The sequence below is a fragment of the Corvus hawaiiensis genome, chromosome Z (assembly GCF_020740725.1).
Source record: "Corvus hawaiiensis isolate bCorHaw1 chromosome Z, bCorHaw1.pri.cur, whole genome shotgun sequence".
Taxonomy (NCBI): Eukaryota; Metazoa; Chordata; class Aves; order Passeriformes; family Corvidae; genus Corvus; species Corvus hawaiiensis.
The window spans coordinates 43,131,462-43,149,546 of NC_063255.1; the positions used below are offsets into that span (position 1 = coordinate 43,131,462).

At 41.1% G+C, this 18,085-nt stretch overlaps 1 protein-coding gene across 2 annotated transcripts in view; it reads right to left on the bottom strand.

Annotated features, from left to right (window-relative positions):
• MARCHF3 (membrane associated ring-CH-type finger 3) overlaps positions 1 to 18,085 on the bottom strand; it is an 85,705-nt gene that overhangs the window by 67,392 nt on the left and 228 nt on the right. For both annotated transcript variants that reach the window (XM_048291553.1, XM_048291552.1), the window contains exon 2: positions 16,787 to 16,934. The gene's annotated coding sequence lies outside the window, so the exon portion shown is untranslated. The remainder of the gene's footprint in view (positions 1 to 16,786; positions 16,935 to 18,085) is intronic.

The following is an 18,085-nucleotide window of genomic DNA, read 5'->3' on the forward strand; positions in this document are numbered from 1 at the left end:
AGGCACTCACTGAGAGCTTTTAGTGGTTCAGTCCCACAATGTGTGTTTAATTATTTAACAAAACTGAGTACAATGCATTTGGGAGATTTTTCTGACCATCCCAAACATATTCAGAAGCATTGAGTTTGTATCTTTAACCATTCATTCACAGTCACGCTGCACAAAACCCTCCTTCCTTTAGTTTTCTATTGTTCTGAAGACACCCCACATGCCCCCAGTCCTGTTTTCTTGAGATTATAGGGCCAAATAAAGAGTTCTACTTATGTCATGAACACATATATAACTGTTCACTGTACAAAATTCAAACCCAGATTCTCCTACTAGAGGAACCATTTTCTTCTGGGATAGAAGCTTCAGGAACCTTTAAAACACAGTAATTAGATGATATATATGTAGCCAAATGCACTTCAGCTTATCCATCACTATTATTTGTGTCTCTGGTCTTCAACATTCAGTTTCAAAATCACATTTCAAATGTTGCAGTTATCAGTAACTGTGATTTCTGCCTTTTCAAGCTACTATGTTTACTTTCACATTATTTTGTCCCATCTAGCATGAAAACTTCACAAGGAGATTTCAAAGCTTAGCTTGCCCAAAAAAAGGAGCATTTTCCACTCCCAGAAACGTATTCCTGTTCTCTCCCACATATCTTGGTAGACTGTGTGAAAGTAATTTTCTTTCATATAGGGAAGATTTAAAAGAGCAAAAATACAAATCCTGTGTACAAAATGAAAAAGCAGGCCTCACCCTGGATATATTTTCCTTCCTTTCCTCCAAACCTAGAAAGACAATTCCTGTGCTCCTAGGTCCCTCTGCACCTTTGGATAGCAGTTCCAAAGCAAACATGTTTCCCTGCTAACTTTTTTTAAAATTATTTTTAATTTCTCCACGCTGCTTTGTGTAACAAACACTTTAAAAACTTAGGGAAATGTACCCATGAAACCTCTGCAATGAATGCCTAATTTTGCACACAAACTGTGCAGCATCCAAACTTATTCCCACCTGGGTATTCAACTGGAGAGAAACTAACTCATTGTGAAATGCATCACTCTTCTAAATAACTCAGGGTTTTGAAAGACCTGACTGCTATATAATCTTTTTCTACCACTTCTAGCTCCCAGATGTGCTAACAGCTAAAATGGTTAAAAGGTGACCACAGAAGGACAGAACTGATGGAACTGAGTTCTTCTATTCTCTTTTTTTGATGCTTATTTTGTGTTTGCACTTAAAAATAAATAATTCAAATAAGAACCCACATATATGGCAGAAGGAGCACAGGTTGGCTGCAATCTTGTTCTATTTCATTAAACGCTTTAAAATTTTGTTTTCCTTTTCCATCCTTACAGACTTCTCATCCTTTCAGCAGAGCCACAACCACCTGAGAATCTACAGCTGCCTCCCACAGCATTCCTAAGGTCCTCACTGGCACACACAGAGCCCCATCTCCTCCTTAGTCACTAATGCTGAAATGTTTCTCTCAGCTAAAAGGATCAGACACACGACTCCATTAAGAAAACTGCATGGCCAGAAAGAGTGCTATAAAAAGGCCAAAGACAAATGCAGCGTTCTCAGTCCTGGAGAATAAGTGCATCTTTGACAGCACTGCCTGCAGAGCTGGGTTATTTTCCTTCCTAATAAGAAAGAGAATAATGAAGGAAAAAAAAAAAACCCCTTCTACCACTGGGTATTTTGGACAGTCACACCATACCCAAATGATGACATCCGAGCTGCTCATGTCACATAATCCCAACAGAACAAGCCGTGCTAGACAGTCCAAGAGCAAATTACAGCTGGTCCTCTCTGCTTTCTGTTTGTTCCTTGTCCAAAATTCACCCCCAAAGCCCCACAGCCTGTTACAAGCAAGGGATCTCTCATGCCAAGAACTGTGCATGTCACACAATGGGCTGCATGTCAGCTCCAAGCTACAAAACTAAAAGAAATTTAAAGTTATTTAGTTATTATTATTATTATTATTATTTTGACTGAGGGCACATAAGATGCATTCCAGCACACAGAGAGACTTCCTGGTGCATGGAGCTCGCCTGTAGTTGCATCTCAGCGTATCACCCAACAGCAGAGAATAATGTTTTTAAACACACAGGATGTTGTGAATGGTGAAGGAATTTAACCAGAAAAACATGCTTTGCCAGGTCACTTAATGAAACAAACCCAAACAAACCCCACAAAACAGTGAGTGGTTACTGCTGTTGGACAAGAACTTTTTCCTAGCAGTAGGTTTTTAATTTCCGTATTATTTTTAATTTGTAATTTAGACAGAAATTTTTACTTGCCATAGCCTGCCTTGAGGACTATAGCAGGTACAGCACACTTAGCAATTTCCAACCCGATGCCAAGCATTGCAAAAGCTACTCATCAGCAAGTAGCAATGACTTTCTCTGAGATGGGTATTTAATCAAAAAAAAAGCTCAGATGACAAGTGAACTGGATGTTATACATGCTTATGAGAAGATTGCTCCATAATACAAGCTATAATCCTCATCTGTGTCACTCTTTTCTTTCCCCTTCTCTAAAAAGGAGAGAAAAGTCCTAGCTGTAAAGTTAAAAAAAGATTTGTGGGTTTATTTTTAGGTGTGCCAAGCAGGCACAGCTTTTTCTTCCCTGATTTTTACAGACCAGCAACTGGTAAGGGGAAAGGACTTAAAACTAGCCACAAGTGTTGTCAACAATAAAATACTCAGGACTAGCAGGCACTGGGGCTAATGAGTGACTTGTGGACCCATGACTCCTGTTCCAGTGTGCCTGTAAAATTAGCTCAGAGGCAGCTGGAATACTCCCTGCTGCCATTCCTGTCAGCATCTTCCCTGCTCTTCATTTAACAGGCAAAAATCTATGAAAGAATTTCAGGTTTAGAGGCTTCTTTGGAAGCATGTGGATCAAATCACTTATTGCTTGAAATCAGAAAGAGATAAGCAATTTATACTGTGACCTTAGAATTTCTTACTCCTTCTTCTGGCTTTTTTTTTTTTCCTTCAAATTTTGTTTGAGTTTTCAGTGCCTTTTCCTTGGTGGAATTCAGTGTGTTTAATCTTTTCCTTTCAGATATACACAGCTTTTGTACTCTCTTTTCCCTTCAACTCCTGCATCTCAGGCTCAAGCTTTGTTTCCCTGTGCTATAATTCTCTTTTTATGGGAAACTTCTCTTCCCCTCTTCAGCCAGCTCCTCTCTCCTCCCATACAAGACATACACAGAAGGCCTGAAATCAGTGGCTCAATTGACTCAACTAATGAGAAAACAGAGATTTGCAAATGTTTGTAAAGCTAAGTCTCTTTCCCACCCTCTGGGAAAAGAGCAAGACATTGGATTTTCACTGTATCCATGCTTTATTCTGTAGAAATCTCTTTCACATAAGCCTCCAGCTAGGAAGAAACACTCCCCAGGAAAAACTAAACCTCTGATGTTGTGACAATTGCAAAAGAGATCATTTCAACCCTCTGGTTGCCACAGAAGGGGGAGGACAGGTCCCCACCACGCTGCCCTTTTCCAGGCTGCTTTTAACAATTTTCCTTGTGAAAGATTAAAAACCAGCCAGAAACTTGCAGTTTCTGCATCTTCTGCTGATCTTGTTTCATCTTGGTGGTAGCTCCACGCTGCCCTTGTCCTGGGAGGGCACAATTAGCTGGAGAGACAGGCAGGAGAAGGACTGGCCTCTTGTCAGGCTGATGGTGCCATTTGGTGTTCCCAGCCAACCTGCAGCTCCTCTAAATCGTCATTTATTCTCCTGAATTAGTTCTTCATTCATTCTTGCTGAGTTAATGTCTTACAGAGGTGTTGGGGAGGGACGAGCTGGGCTCAGAGGCTGCCTGACCTTCACACACAAGAAGAGCAGCCTCTGCAAACACAGAGAGCATTCTGACAAATATTTGTGGGTCAGAAAGTTGAGTTACACCCCCGCACAGACACACACACACACACACACATACACACACCCTCTGCTTTCCTGTTGCAAAAACTACCTGGGAAAGTCAAACGAGCTTTAACAAGACTGGAAGATTCTGTCCTGTTTCAGAGTGATGACAAATGGTAATTCTTCCAAGGAAAACAGAGTTTAGGCAAGATTGAAATTACACAGGCTTAGGGCTGACGCACAAGGCTGCCAATACGGATTTTTGCCCATTAAAAAGACGCACAAATGACAGGAAAATGTGTTGGTGCACTCAGTCTCCCTTTTCACATAACGACCCAGCTTTATCACCCTGAAAGGATTTCTCTCTGCTTTTAGAAATGTAAGAGGTTTGACTTCTCCGATTCTGAAGCAGGAAATCTAATCACACTAAAAAACCCCCTTTATTTTGACTGTAAGATTTGAAAGTAAGAGATGAAACAAGTAAGAGATGAAAGATTTAAAACACTGGGTGTGGGTTTGTTAAATCTGACTAGCTTCTAATAAGAAATAAAGGGCGCAGAGAGCTCTAGGGAAGACTCTTCCCTGTTCTTGCAAGCAGAGCCTGACCAATCTCTTACTCCAATTTTTGTATATTTCAATGAACCCTCAAGTGAGAAGAAAAAACACAAGAGGAGATTGAAAAGAAGTACCACATCCACACCCCAAAGGTTTAGTCAAAATATTTACAATCAGAGAACCTGAGGAGACACAAAATGCATTTCTTTTTCTCCTTTAAACATTGTGTCTCCATGCAAAGAGAATCCTACATTTTTTTTTGGTAGCATGTACTAAAAAGCTGCTGCTGTCTCCCATCCAGCTGTCTGCCCCACCCCCTCCCCACTATCCTCAGAGAAAGCTGAGTAAGAATCATGTCATCATGGGAAATCATGAATATTCCCATGCTTTTTCAATACTCTGGAGACATCCTGTAAATCAGCTTAAAATATTTTAATGTCTGGCTTAAATATAAATATTTGTGTGTGTATATATATGTGTACATACACAGTTTCTGGTGTGGTCCTAGAATACTGGGAGGAAACTGGGCTACTGATTCTTCCCAAACACAAGACATATGAGGTTTTAAAAGGAGACCATGAAAAAAAAAAAAAAATTGAAATTCTCTCTTTCTCTACAAAAGCAGAAAAAACCCCAAATTCAGAGTAGATTCTGGTTCAGATCACATCTAAGTTATTTGTTGTACAAAGTTCCAAGACTTGCTTTATGCTTTTCATGACGTTTTATGACTATTTATTACTATTATAATTTTTATTTAATAATAGACATTGAGAAACTCAGCCACTGCTGCAAATGTCAGGGAATGACTGCTTGCTAAATACTGTAATTTGTGCCTGTAATAAAAATGAACAAATCAACAGCACAGTAGCTGTGGTTTGGCACAGCTTTACTTTGGCTGCTTCTTCTGGATGTATCCCAGAGTTTAAAGATCTGCCAGGAGCCCTTATAAAGTGAACCAAGCTATAAAGCATAACACACTGGGGAAGAAAAAAAATTATTCTTGCCTGGGAAATGCTGTTGGCAACAGCACAACGTCCTCGTGCACACTTTTAAACACCCCTATATTGTTGCACAGCACTCCGAAAATCTTTAATGTGGTATAAAAATGTCTTTCAAAAGTAACAGGATTAAACTTCCAGGCAGAGATCCACAATCAGGTGTAAGCAACCACCACCCCTGGTTATCCTAAAGCATAGGATTTGTGGATATTTGTCTTGTTCCTGCGAACAACTTTCAGCAATTCGAGACACCTTACAAGAGTATTCTTAGCTCCCTTTGGGGAGCCAGCAAAATACTCCAACAATTTGTGCTGAGTGATCATAAGCCAAGCTGCATCAGAGGAAAGCAGGAGCCAAAATTCTTCTGGTCACACCTGCTTGGGCAGGAGACTGTGAGAGCAGAGGACTTTGCCCTCGTGCCTTCTGTACTGGAGTTTGCATCACGACAGTGACACGAGACAAGGGGCACATAAAGCCTGAAATCCAGGATTCGGTTCACTGCTAAAAAGTCATCTTTTTACTGATCTGTGTCCAAAAGACAGTGAGAAAATACTGCCCTTGAAAACATTCTAAATAATAAACCATTTGCTCTGTGCTGTGGGGTAGTGGATTTAACAGAACAGACCTGCTGCAGGTGGCTGGAGTTTTACACATGGAATAGTGAACTCTCAGTGGACTGATAGCCCAGTTCCAGGACCGCATCAGATGTTGTGTTTCATCTTCCTACTGCTCCATCTGGAAAGGTTCACAGGTCCAATAACTGGATTTTATCAGAAGCAGACAGCTATAGAAGGCAATTATTTTCCCCAGTGGGTAATGAAATAGATTCTGTTTACAGCACTGTTTCTGATAGGATGAGGCACTAGCACATACTGCAAAAAATGTTTGGTCAGAAAAGCCTTGGAGTGTCCCAGATGAGGTTTCCATCTTGCCAGTCTGTCTTCACAGAGTGTACATGTCAAACCCACAAGATACATCAACACCTTTTGTGGGCACCTTGACTTCCTAAAGGGACAGACCTTCAGCCTCAGCCACCTGGGATATTCACTGCCAGAATTCTCTCAGCCTTCAAAGACTTTGTCTCACTTCAGCTAATCCACTGAGATAAATGATAAGTTCTTCCAAGATGTATTTTCTCTTCCTTGTATCATTTAACAGCCCTTGTGTGCTGCTACACAGCTTCTGCCTCCTGTTACTTCCCATACTTTCTGTTGACTTTATGGGTGAGTGCCATGGTCACCTGAAAAACGTCATTGTCAGCATGAAAAGTGCAATGAAGTTCTATCCTAGAACTTGGGTAACCAACATGAATTACAGGAGTTAGAACTGAGAGCTGCTGGTAGCTGCTATTGCCAAAAAGCCCTGAGAGGTGCTGGTGGAGAGACCCCCAAGGATAAGACAGAAGGAGGATGTAAGGGGATGAAATAGAGAAAGGTAACAAATCAAGGCAGAGGGAAATTGTAATCAACCAGCAGTAACTCATCAATTGCAAAATACGAAACAAAATTCAGGCAAAAAGAAACCCCAACCAAAAAACAAAATTCAAAGCTTTTTCTGGAAGGGGGAATACATTTGTAAAACCACAAAAATTAACTGAGGACTGGCAAAGTTTAAAAATCAAGGAATGGTATTCTGTCCTTTTTAATGACCTCTTCAAACTCCTTTCTGAAGTGAAGCTTTGATCATGATCATTTTGTCTAGAAGACTGAGCCAACCTTGAAGCAGAATGAGCTGTGCGACTTCTTCAGCACAGGGAAGTGAAATGCAAAGCAAAGGAAAGACAAATCACTGTTGCCTCTGGCTATCATTCATTCCCTACCATTAAGGAAAACCCAGTGATTGATGACCACTGCTGAAAGGGGTAATAATCTACAAACAGATGTCAGGCAGGCTACCTGAAGTAAAACGCATACCTGGTACTGCTTTAGAAGATATCCTGAAGGAATCTGGTCCTTTGACCATCACAGATAAACAATTCTGCTTCTGTCAGTTTACTGAAGTTATGGGCAGCATGCAAAGCTTTCTACACCTTTCTAGCAAGGTGTACCAGTATTAAAATATCAAACTATCACTTTCAGGTAGTCATATTCATTCTACAGACAATAAAACAGAGGTGGAAGGAAGTACTGCCTGGCTTTCTCCCGCTTTCAGTGGCTGGAATAGGCTGGCAAATTTCCCTTTTTAACTGCTAGGCTGAATTTGCTCTCTCCAGAGGCCACACTGCCACAGCAGCAATATTCAGTACAAATGAAGTGTAAAAGTTAGTTAGTTTATGGAATAGCAGGGCTCTGTAGGACAATTTTTCATCACTTTTTCAGAGCATCACACACCCTGAGCTGTGCCCTGAGCAACTTAACCAAAAGTGAGCACATTAAGGTCAGTTGTGAAACAAATGTCTCACAACCCAAAGCATTTCTGGACAGAGCCTTGTTTTCAAGCTGAGCTTGCACTGAGCACAGTTCATGTTCACTGCTGCTAAGCTTAAACTACACTTCCCATCCCAGTCTGTCCATCCATGCTCCCTAAAATTCCTTTTGGGATGAAACTATTGGTTTCACCTGAAAACTGACAGATTTTCATTCTGAGAAGGGCAATGTGACCCCATGGACACCCAGATTCATTCAGACATTAAAAACACTAGAAGACATCAGAAACTACCCAAAGCTCTTTTCTACAAGGAAGCTGCAGTTTCAGAACTGAGAGAGGATAGAAAAGGAAAAATATCTCTGTGTACTAGAAAGCGATTTGCAAAGACTTACATTCAGTCCTGCTAAATTTGCTTGTCCTTGCTGAACAAGGAAAGGAGAGAGGCTGAGAATGTAAATATTTAACACGATCCAGGGGAGAAACACCAACCTTCTGTTGATTCCCACGAAATATTTATACAGCCACAACACATCGTGGGGAAGATCAGAGTGAGGCAGAATTTAACTTTTCCTTAAAGAAGAGGGCAGTTTGTTCACAGGATCTCTTTCTGCACTAATTTACCATTTTCTGGAAGACTATTTCTGTTCAAGATTTTTGTCTCCTGCTTTGAACCCCCACGTTTTCTTTGGTGGTAGACTCTCTGCTGGCTGCTCCAGCATGAAGCAGAGAAACTAAAAGACGTGAAAAGGGAGGGGTTCCAGCTTTTGCTTAATAAACCAGCTGGCTCACACAACACACAAAACTGCTTTTTTCTAATGAGGTAGGACACACAGGTCTGTTTGCATTGCAGCTTGTGGCTTCTGTGTCTGTAAATTCAATGTATTTGTAACTCTGGGCTTAAACTGTTCCTTACACAGATGCAAGGATGCTGCTGAAAGGGGTTTTTTTGCTGGAATTCTTACAGATTTCTCACATATGTCTCCACTGCAAACTGCCCAGGTAAGATGAAAGAGTTCTCTCCTCTGTCCTATTTACAAATGCCCAGAGAACCCTTGAACTCTCCTTGGCAACACTGATTGCACTCTGGTAAAGGTGAAGCTCTAGAAGTTGTCTGGGATTCATTGCTCAAAGTGGAGCCAAGGATAATTCAAGTTTTCTTTAGCATTATGCCTGCGACTAAGAAATGTGTTCAATCCTAACACCAGTACTAAGATTTTACTCATAAGGATTCCCTTAAAAAATTAACTTAGTCACAAGCAGCACCAGGGCAGAATTGGTTTTAATATTACTTGTTACATTCAAGGAAAGGAAGGAAAATAGATTTTAAAAGAAAAGCTGTGTTCACATTTACAGGTTACTATATATATTCTACAGAATACACACAGAATAGAGAATATTCACATTACAACTGATCACCTGTAGACACCACAAGTCTATAAAACCCCTCAGTGAACAAACTTAAAGTATCCTCATCCTTCTGAAGTACAGTTATTGAACACAGGCTCCTGAGGAGTCAACAGCACAGCTTTGAATTCTGTATTTCTAAGCACTGTTATGCTTCTATTGCTCCGTGTTGCTGCTTAAACATCTTGAGTATTACAAGGACTAATCAGCAGTTCAGAGATAAATAAATAATTCCTCTTTCTTTTCAGGTTAAATGAGACCCCGCCATTTTTACTATCCAAAACTTTAAAGTAGGACACACACATTCATATGAAGTCACACTTCCCAAACCACGTCCTCTGTTACCTCAAAAATTTTTCCAATATCCAGAGAGCAAGAGGGAACCACCACCTGCAAAAGTGCATATCAGCCTTTGATAGCTCTGGAAATCCTCTTGGCAACACATGAAGTCAGAGTCTCAAAATGCCCCCGTGGTCTGAGGCAGCTTGTTGGGTGACAACAGGATGGGGGACAGTGCAGGTGCAGCCCTTCAGCCTCGATTAGGGCTGAGCTTTCATTTTGGCTTTCCAGAATCTGTCAGCACGTGAACACATGGATACCACGTGCAAACTTGCAGCAATACTCCTCTGGAAGGCCACAGCTACGTGGTGATAGTGGCATGACAGCCAGAGATGATCTGCTGCTTGTTTCTTAATGGTTGTGCTAATATATGAAATATTTTCCAAATAGGAATAATAAGTTAACTCCTCAGCCTAGGGGCATTTCTGATCCAATACAATAAAGCAACAGGGTGTAAATTAGAGGGAAATATGACAACTCATTTAGGCAAATGGTGCTCACAACGAGATAATTCCCCTTCTATAGTGCTAGAGTAATTATTGATGAGGTGGGACTGGTGCTTAACTAAAATGGACAGTCAGCTCTAATTATGCACAGCTAATGCTGAAAACTACTGAACAAGGGGTCGAGGATAACTCTTCCAAGTGGAATCACAGAAAGGCTGAGGTTGGAAGGGGAAGGATGACCTCCAAAGGTCATCCTGTCCCTCTCCACTACACCAGCAAGAACTTTCTGAGGACAACGTCATGAACAGCTTCCCACATTTGGCAACACAAATGAAAACAGAGATGATTATGAGAAACTCAGTCAAAGGATGGAATGAGACAGGCCTGAATGGTCAGAGAGATGATACAAGTGGATACAACACACTGCAGAAGAGAGGCATCAAGCAGGCGAAGTTATGTGGGACTTGGAAGAGGATTTAAATTCGGTTCCATGGAGGCATCCAAAGAGAAGGTGGCAAATCAGTGTCAAGGACTGCTATGGCCAGTGGGAAAAACAAGGTTAGAGCAATCTACAGTTAATTGCCTGTAGGGCAGCATTCAAATTCACTGCTGACTATCCATTACCTCGCTTAAGAGAACAAAAACAGGTTTCAGTTTGTGTTTAGTGGTGGCAGTCACAGCAAAGAAAAACAAGGATTTGTTTTGCCCCCATGTTCCAGGGTGATCCTCAGCCATGTGGACAGGACTCACCAGTTTAACAGGTGAAATGTGAAGCTAATCTGGAACAGGGGCTTCAGAGAGAAGTAAAAGGAGTGATGGAGATGGTCCCAGCGGAGACTGGCAGCCACCACATGGTGCCATAACCTGACCACTGGGTAAAAGTTAAAATGCAGGATAAAATTCCAGTACAGGAGTGAAATATGATACAACTCTTTTCCTGTACTAGCTTTTTATAAATTACCAATTCTAAAAAGCTTCAGACTGCCTGGGCTGTAACGGCTTCACAACAGAATATATTTATTTGTGTTTACCCTTCCTAATAAATATCACAGTCAATGAAAGCTTTATGCCAGTTGTAGGACAACACCCACTCTCCCCCTTCCCCTACCCAAGGTTTTATTGCTGGGCATGACACCATGTGCTGTGGAAAACCCTTTGGTCAGCACAGGTCATCCCCCAAAAACCTACAACCTACTCTCTGTGGGGGCAGGAGGCAGGGGAGGCACAGAGAGCAAAAACCTCAACAACACTGGTCCAGCCACAAAACAAAACCTCAGCAACTTATGGGCTTCTACACTAAAGGAAATTACCTCCACCCCAGCCAGACCCAGTGCAAACAGGGAAGGCTGGCTGGCCAGCCACAGATGTGTTTACAGCAGCCTCTGTCAGGATGACTTTGAACACTGGAGAGTCAGACCTCAAACTCCCTCCAACAGTCAGAACACAAATTGTAGCTTGGAAAGGGAGGGGATTCCAGGTCATGCCTACAGACCTCACGATCAGATCTATAACACAGTGAAGATTCTGGATCTGAAACTTTACTAAAACCCTGCATGGCACTGGAAGATCTCTGAGAAGAAAAATGTCCCCCTGAATGCTCTTTTCCAAAAGGCATGAGAGACTGGTTTAAAGTGTATTGCCCGAAGTTAACAGTGTTTAATATAGAGAATTCTATGCGAAAACATGAGCCCAGTAGTTCCTACAGGTTGCTGCAGCAGTCACCTGCATGGTGTACCCTGTATTTGTAAGCTTGGGTTATTTCTGCTCAGGACATTCAGTGAGTGAAGGATGAGTCTCACAACAGATTCAAATTCAGTCATCGCTGCATAACTCTACCTACTTTTATCTAAATAGCCCCAGGCTTTTGGGCAGCTATTCAACCACCTAAATTAGCATGAGAGGATGGTTCCTATCTGTAACCAGTCTGGCACTAGCAAATGTACTCCTGTAAGCAGCTGGGATGCAGAAAAGATTACTGTTTTCCTCCGAAGTTCTGCTTTAATTAATACCAGGTTTATTTTTTCCTCTTTTTTCTTCTTTAATAACTGCAATTTTCAAAGATGAATTGAGTCTGCTTCTTTTTCCTCTTCCTAAAAAAACTTGAAGGTTCTCCTACAGAATGTTGAGGATCTCACGGATCTGAGAAAGCATGTCTGCCTCTCCCCTTCTGGCTCACAGGGCAGTTTGTAATCCTTTAGTGATATTAAATATACAAATACCTTCCAGCAAGGATTTCCATTTAAAATATTCATATATCTTAGAGAAAAAAAATCTGAATAGTCATCAGATTCACTGATTAAACAGTGAGGAAACAAAGCACCGGCAAATTACTTAAAAGTAATCAGGTTCAATTTAAACACGAGACAAATATTTGGACTGGGCAACAGGGCAAACTGGGCAAACCTAACAGCTAAGATCAACTAAGTAAAATAGAATGTCAGGAAGCCTAGGAATTTAAGTAGCTACCTAAGTTTTACCTGATGACATGTAAGTATTTTTCCCCTTGGCATCATATTTCTCACTTTTCATTACGAGTAGATTAAATTAAAAACTATTCCTAACAGGGGCACTGAATTATTTCAGATTATAATGCTATGCATTTCAAAAGTGTCTTGACTCCCACGCCTCAGCTAATCCCTTTTAAATGCATTTTCAGATAAGAATACTAAGACTCAGATACTCCACAAGGAAACAGAGGCAGAGATGAGAAGACTCGAAAACCAGTGAAGGCCCAGTGAAGACCTTGCTGCAAAGACTTGGTCAGCAGCAGAAAAACCTACAGCACTCCTAATTTTCCTCACTATGGAAATAATCTCTCTGCAGACAAAGGGGAATGACTAAAGAAAAGGTTCTTCCTAAAGTTGCTCCTAAGCAGAGGAATCCAGCCCATACAGGCTTTCAGATAAGCACCAATGGACAATAGCCAAGGTCACAAAATGCACTGATTTGGCTTCTAAAAGCTGTGCGATTTCCTGTCCCATGTTACACCACTGAATCACCTCCTCACTCAATTTTTTTTGTGGGATTTTCAAAGCTTAAATATCAGATATTAAATATGAAAACTGCATTTTTCATCCTTCTAGCCAGAAACTCACCATGACTAATACCACCAAAATATAATAAATGAGATACTGGAAGTGCTCCTGTAATTGGCTTTTGCATCACTGAAACTTTGGGGATACAAATGATGCTCAATAACTACTTTGATTCTTATTTCCGTTGTTTACAGTTTTCTTTTGAAACTTACAGTGAATGATTCTTTGCCACTAGTAAAAATTATATAGGGTGGGAGAGGAAAATAACTCCTTTGTGATAAAATGTTTCAATGGGAGAAAAAAAAATCCTTTCAAAAAGACAATTTCCTCAACTTATTATTCAAGTTTTTTACAGTGGCTTACATAGAAACCAATTAGTTTTAATCTCCATTTAATTTTATGGAATGCCTCCAGAAGAGCTCTTAACACAAAGCTAAAGCTCCAGTAAGGACAGTGCAAAGATGATGAGAACTCTGCTAATATTATCCTCACAGAGATAGCAGAATTGCAATTCTTATGTGTTTCTGATAAAAAGTATTATGGGCATAATGTTCAAAACTGTCTAGAAATTGCTCTTAGAGTTTACATTGGTCGTGTCTGCATGAGAGAAAATTTCCTTACACAGTCACTGAGGTGCAGACAGCAGAATTCAACCCAAAAAGGGGTAGAAATACAAGGAAAACTCACAACTCTGGAAAGCAAAAGGAAAATATAAAACTTCATTTTGAATAATCACTAGGACTAAAATACTGTGTTAAATGTGAATACTTTTAAATCACAGGTATTCAAATTTAGAAATCTCTCTCTCCTTCTTTTAAATACCTGGTTGAATGAAAATCTACTTTCTGAAGACTGGCTGGAGTTATACTGATTATTTATCTGGCAAAGTCCACTGCAATTCTCTGGTGTTTTTTGCAAGCTTTGACCTGTGAGTGAGCTGAGAAAGGACTATTTCTCTGCAAATGAGTAACAACTCTGCACCTCCCCTGCCCCTGCTGCCCAAAATCCCACTCTCCCAAACCTCCAAAATGAGGTGAAATCAGCTTGCAATGCACCTGCTCAAAGGTATTTCAGAAATTCTTAGGCAATGGCATTTTAAAACTGTTTACATAATACATTTAATAAGCGGAGATTGCTAAAATTGATGGAGGTAATCTTAAAATTTAATGCAGATTCCTTATGCCAGCATCTTCAGTGCTGGGGACCAAATATTAATTTATGAAAAACCAGAAGAGCATTTCAAATGAGACAAAGGACTAACAGATATTCATGCATATTACCACATGGTAATATCAGGGACAGATTCGTTCATAATTTCAATTTAATACTGAATTTAAAGACAGGTGGACTCTTTTGCCATCACTTCTTTCAAGTATGCCTTGTTTTCTTTGTCAGTTCACACTGGGTACGAGCTTTTTTGGCTACTATCTGTTTTATAAATAGCCCCCTCATCCTTTCTGTGTATTTTGAGATACCAGGATGTCAAGCACTGGGTTTCACCAGCAGGAATAAGTCTGACATTGATAATCTGTGGTATAAGCAAATCAAACTGAGTGACAGCTACAAGAGGAAGCTGGTTGTTAGGAAAGAAGCATGCTAGTAATCATCATTTTTCAGAACAGAGAATAACAAACGCACTGTTGCTAGATGGGAATTCATTACAACATCCATATATTAAAAAAAATAAGGATGAGAAGGTGCAGATTTCAGTTCAAGAGCCAAGGAGGGTCCCAGGATCAGGAGTTTATGAGGTGATATTCAGCAAGCCAAATGGGCCACGGTTGCCCCATATTAGCCAAATTTCATCAGTGTCAGGGCTACGTTCCCTTTAACTGTGGTGCTGATCCTTGTTCCCTCCTTTCCACTGGTCACTCACAGTGGTCCAGCTTTGGGTGCTGAATTATCCCCCAAATTAGTCCTAGTGGAGGCCAAACAAGGAGTTTTCCACTGGCACACCTCTCTGAGACACAATCAAAGAAGTATCACTGTGATCACTGCAGCAGTGCATGCTGATGTCCAAGCATGGGGACAAACAAAGAAGGGTGGCCAAAATCCTTGTCCCAAGCTGCTCAGAGTGTTCAGGCTGACACTGAACAGAGAAGAGGAAAACACAAAAGCAGAGTGATGAAGTTGGCAAACATATTGGTTCTGCCAGCTAGATTTTAGCAGGGGAAGGCTATCAAGGAAGGAAAAATTGTGAGGTAAATACTGGCAAAATGGATAAAAAACCAGCAAAGTGCAAGAGCTTAAGGAAGGAAAAAAGGTTAAGATAAGGAAGTCTGGAAGGATGCTAAAGTGCCAGGGTGTGGACATACTCCAGATTAGAAACAGGCATGTCTGAGGCAGATCTAACGGTGGTTTCATTGTAATTAAGTGTTGTGGGAATGAACAAGACCTTCTAACACTGTTTGGAATGAATGAGTATGACATAAAAAAGAGAGTTTTTTCAGGGTGAAAGCAAGTACCGAGACACCAGTATTTTTAACATACAAGAACCCCCTTTTGAGAGTTTACCTAGAAGAGCTTGGCCAAGTCATGCCAGGCTTCAGAAATAAACAACTTCTTCTCTTTTCCCTCCCTCCTCTTCCCTCAAAACCCTGACAAAACCACAATGACTTTGACTGCCATCAGGACAGAGAGAATTTTATATTAAACAATTGCCCTGGGCCACTCAGCTGAATTAAGTCAAAGGGACTGCTGGCAGGCTTAAAATAGGCACGTGTTTAAGAGCTTTGCTGGCTTTGTTGCTGCAGTGAAGGAAAAGAAAAAAAAAGAAGCTGCAGATGCATAAATTTGAAATTGAAAATATCATCAATATCTCCAAGACACAAAGTATAATTAGATTTAGTAATTAATTCTGGTCTACATTGCCTTGCACAAAGCTTAACTGAGAGCAGAGTGAGAGAGATACCAGACACTCTTTTTCCCTTCCTGTTGCTTTGTATTGCTGTGAAAATAGGCTCAGCAATCACAAGAAAGAAAGATACGAGATTCTGTGCTGTGTGGAGGGATCTATCATAGTAAGGATACCAAAAAATACCTACAGCACAGTGCCAAGGGGACTGACACAGCAAGGATGACATGGGAGCAAAGCAAGAACTCCTTGATAAGCATTCTTATTATCACTTTGGTGATTTTCAGCACTTTGATTTTGTGACAAGCCCTCCTGCACTGTGTCACAAATAATTTCCCTCCCTTTCAGACTGAGGGTCTAAGCAGCAGCAGCATTTCTTCCTGCCAGCTTCCATAAGGAAAGCAGGACACCCTCCTGGCAGCAGAAATCTGCTGTGCCCACTTTTGTGATGCTCTCAGGTACTTTTCCTTGGTCTATAACCTGTTTTATTTTAAGAGAAGGAGGCCCACAACGGCTCTTCTGGGCCTGCTCCAGCTAGCTAGAGTCATCTTTAGGGTAATATTTGATCAATGCTGATCTGAGGATGAATCCACTCAGAACAACTTTCAGAAACAGCCCCCCTAAAATTTGCATCAAGAGACCCTGGAGAATTGCAAAGAACACACTAGGCAGATGTGTTTGCAAATGTAGGTTAAGTTTCTGCTACTACAGACATCAGACATCCCTGAAAGACTTTGTATCTACTGCAGAAGAGTCTCTACTAATTCATGCAAAGAGAAAGTGGCTCTGCTAACACAAATGCCACAACAGCTACAATTATCTTGATTTGTTTTAATAGGCATTATTTGCAAAACCATATTTTGATAGATCCAAACAGCTCTCAGCCTAATTACAGGCATTTTAAATGGAAGATATTACTCACCCTCTTAGAGCTCAGGCCTGTGAGCCACTAGGCAGTGGCTCAAATATGCTTGAACCCCTGCCATGGATGGAGCCTGTCCATAAGGGCAAGTGGAGACCTCACAGAAGTCGTGGGCTTGATGCAGAATTTATTTGTGAAATCCTGTGGCCTGTGATGAGCAAGAGATCAGAACAAGTATTAGACAAGGTCCCTTCTGACCAGGAGACCCGGCAGCCAGCTGATCTGTGTGTTCCCAGGTGAGTCTGATGCCTGTAACCCTCACACACAAGCACCCTACCCCCTGGAAGTTTCAGAGCAGACACTGCACACCCCGAGATACCATCACAATAATAATTATTGCAGAGAGACAGGCTGCAATTTGCCTCATCAGCCTCGTAAACAGCAGCAGACTAAGCCATTAGCAATTAATTAAAGATCAATGACATGTAAAACCCTGAGGAACACATGCACAATTAGCAAATGTATTTAGGTAAAGCAAACCACAGACCCACAAGTTGTTGTCTGACACCACTCTCCACCTCATCCCACTCCCTTTACAAGCCGAGGGGGCAGCAGGAGGGCTACCTACAGAGTCCCACTTGGAAAAGCACGTTTCCAACACCGTGCACTGGTCCAAAGCCCACGGACATGAGTCATCGTGAGTGAGAGTTTTCCTGTTTACTTCAACGGACCTTGGATGGGCTGTAAGCATCCTTGCCAAAACAAGTCATCTTTAATGGATGAATATACCCTGCTTTCACTGGTTTGATGACTTGGGAATGGCTGGATTGCCCTGTACGGTCGAGGGTTGAGACACTACTTGCTAAACATCCTGCATGCACCATCAGCAGCCGAAGAGGGTGCCACACAGGGTTAAATTTAAGTTTAAACAATTGCTTTGCATTGAAAGTTAAACTCCTCTGACATGTGCAAGTACATTACTGCAAGTTTCATAAACCTTTATATCTGCAAAGAGCCATATGACCCTTAAAAGGAAAAAGATTTTTTTTAAAGAAAAGGCTAAGGGATACAGAACTCCTAGGCTGAATACCAGAAATGGCTAGTTTGTCACAGCCTCTGGAACAGAAAGAGGCTGTATTTCTTTCCTCCCCGATTCCAAAGTCCCGAAGGTAATTCTGCCTGAAAGAGCCTTCAGCTAGATCGCTTCTCGCTGGACATTATTACTCTTTAAATGGTTTCACGTCATTTTCTCTAAGGAAAGAGCTAAATCCAATCCTCAGTTGCGCTACTGGAAAACGACGATGACAACAATATCAGGAAGAAGAAGAATAATAAGAAGAAAGAAGCGGGAATTTATTC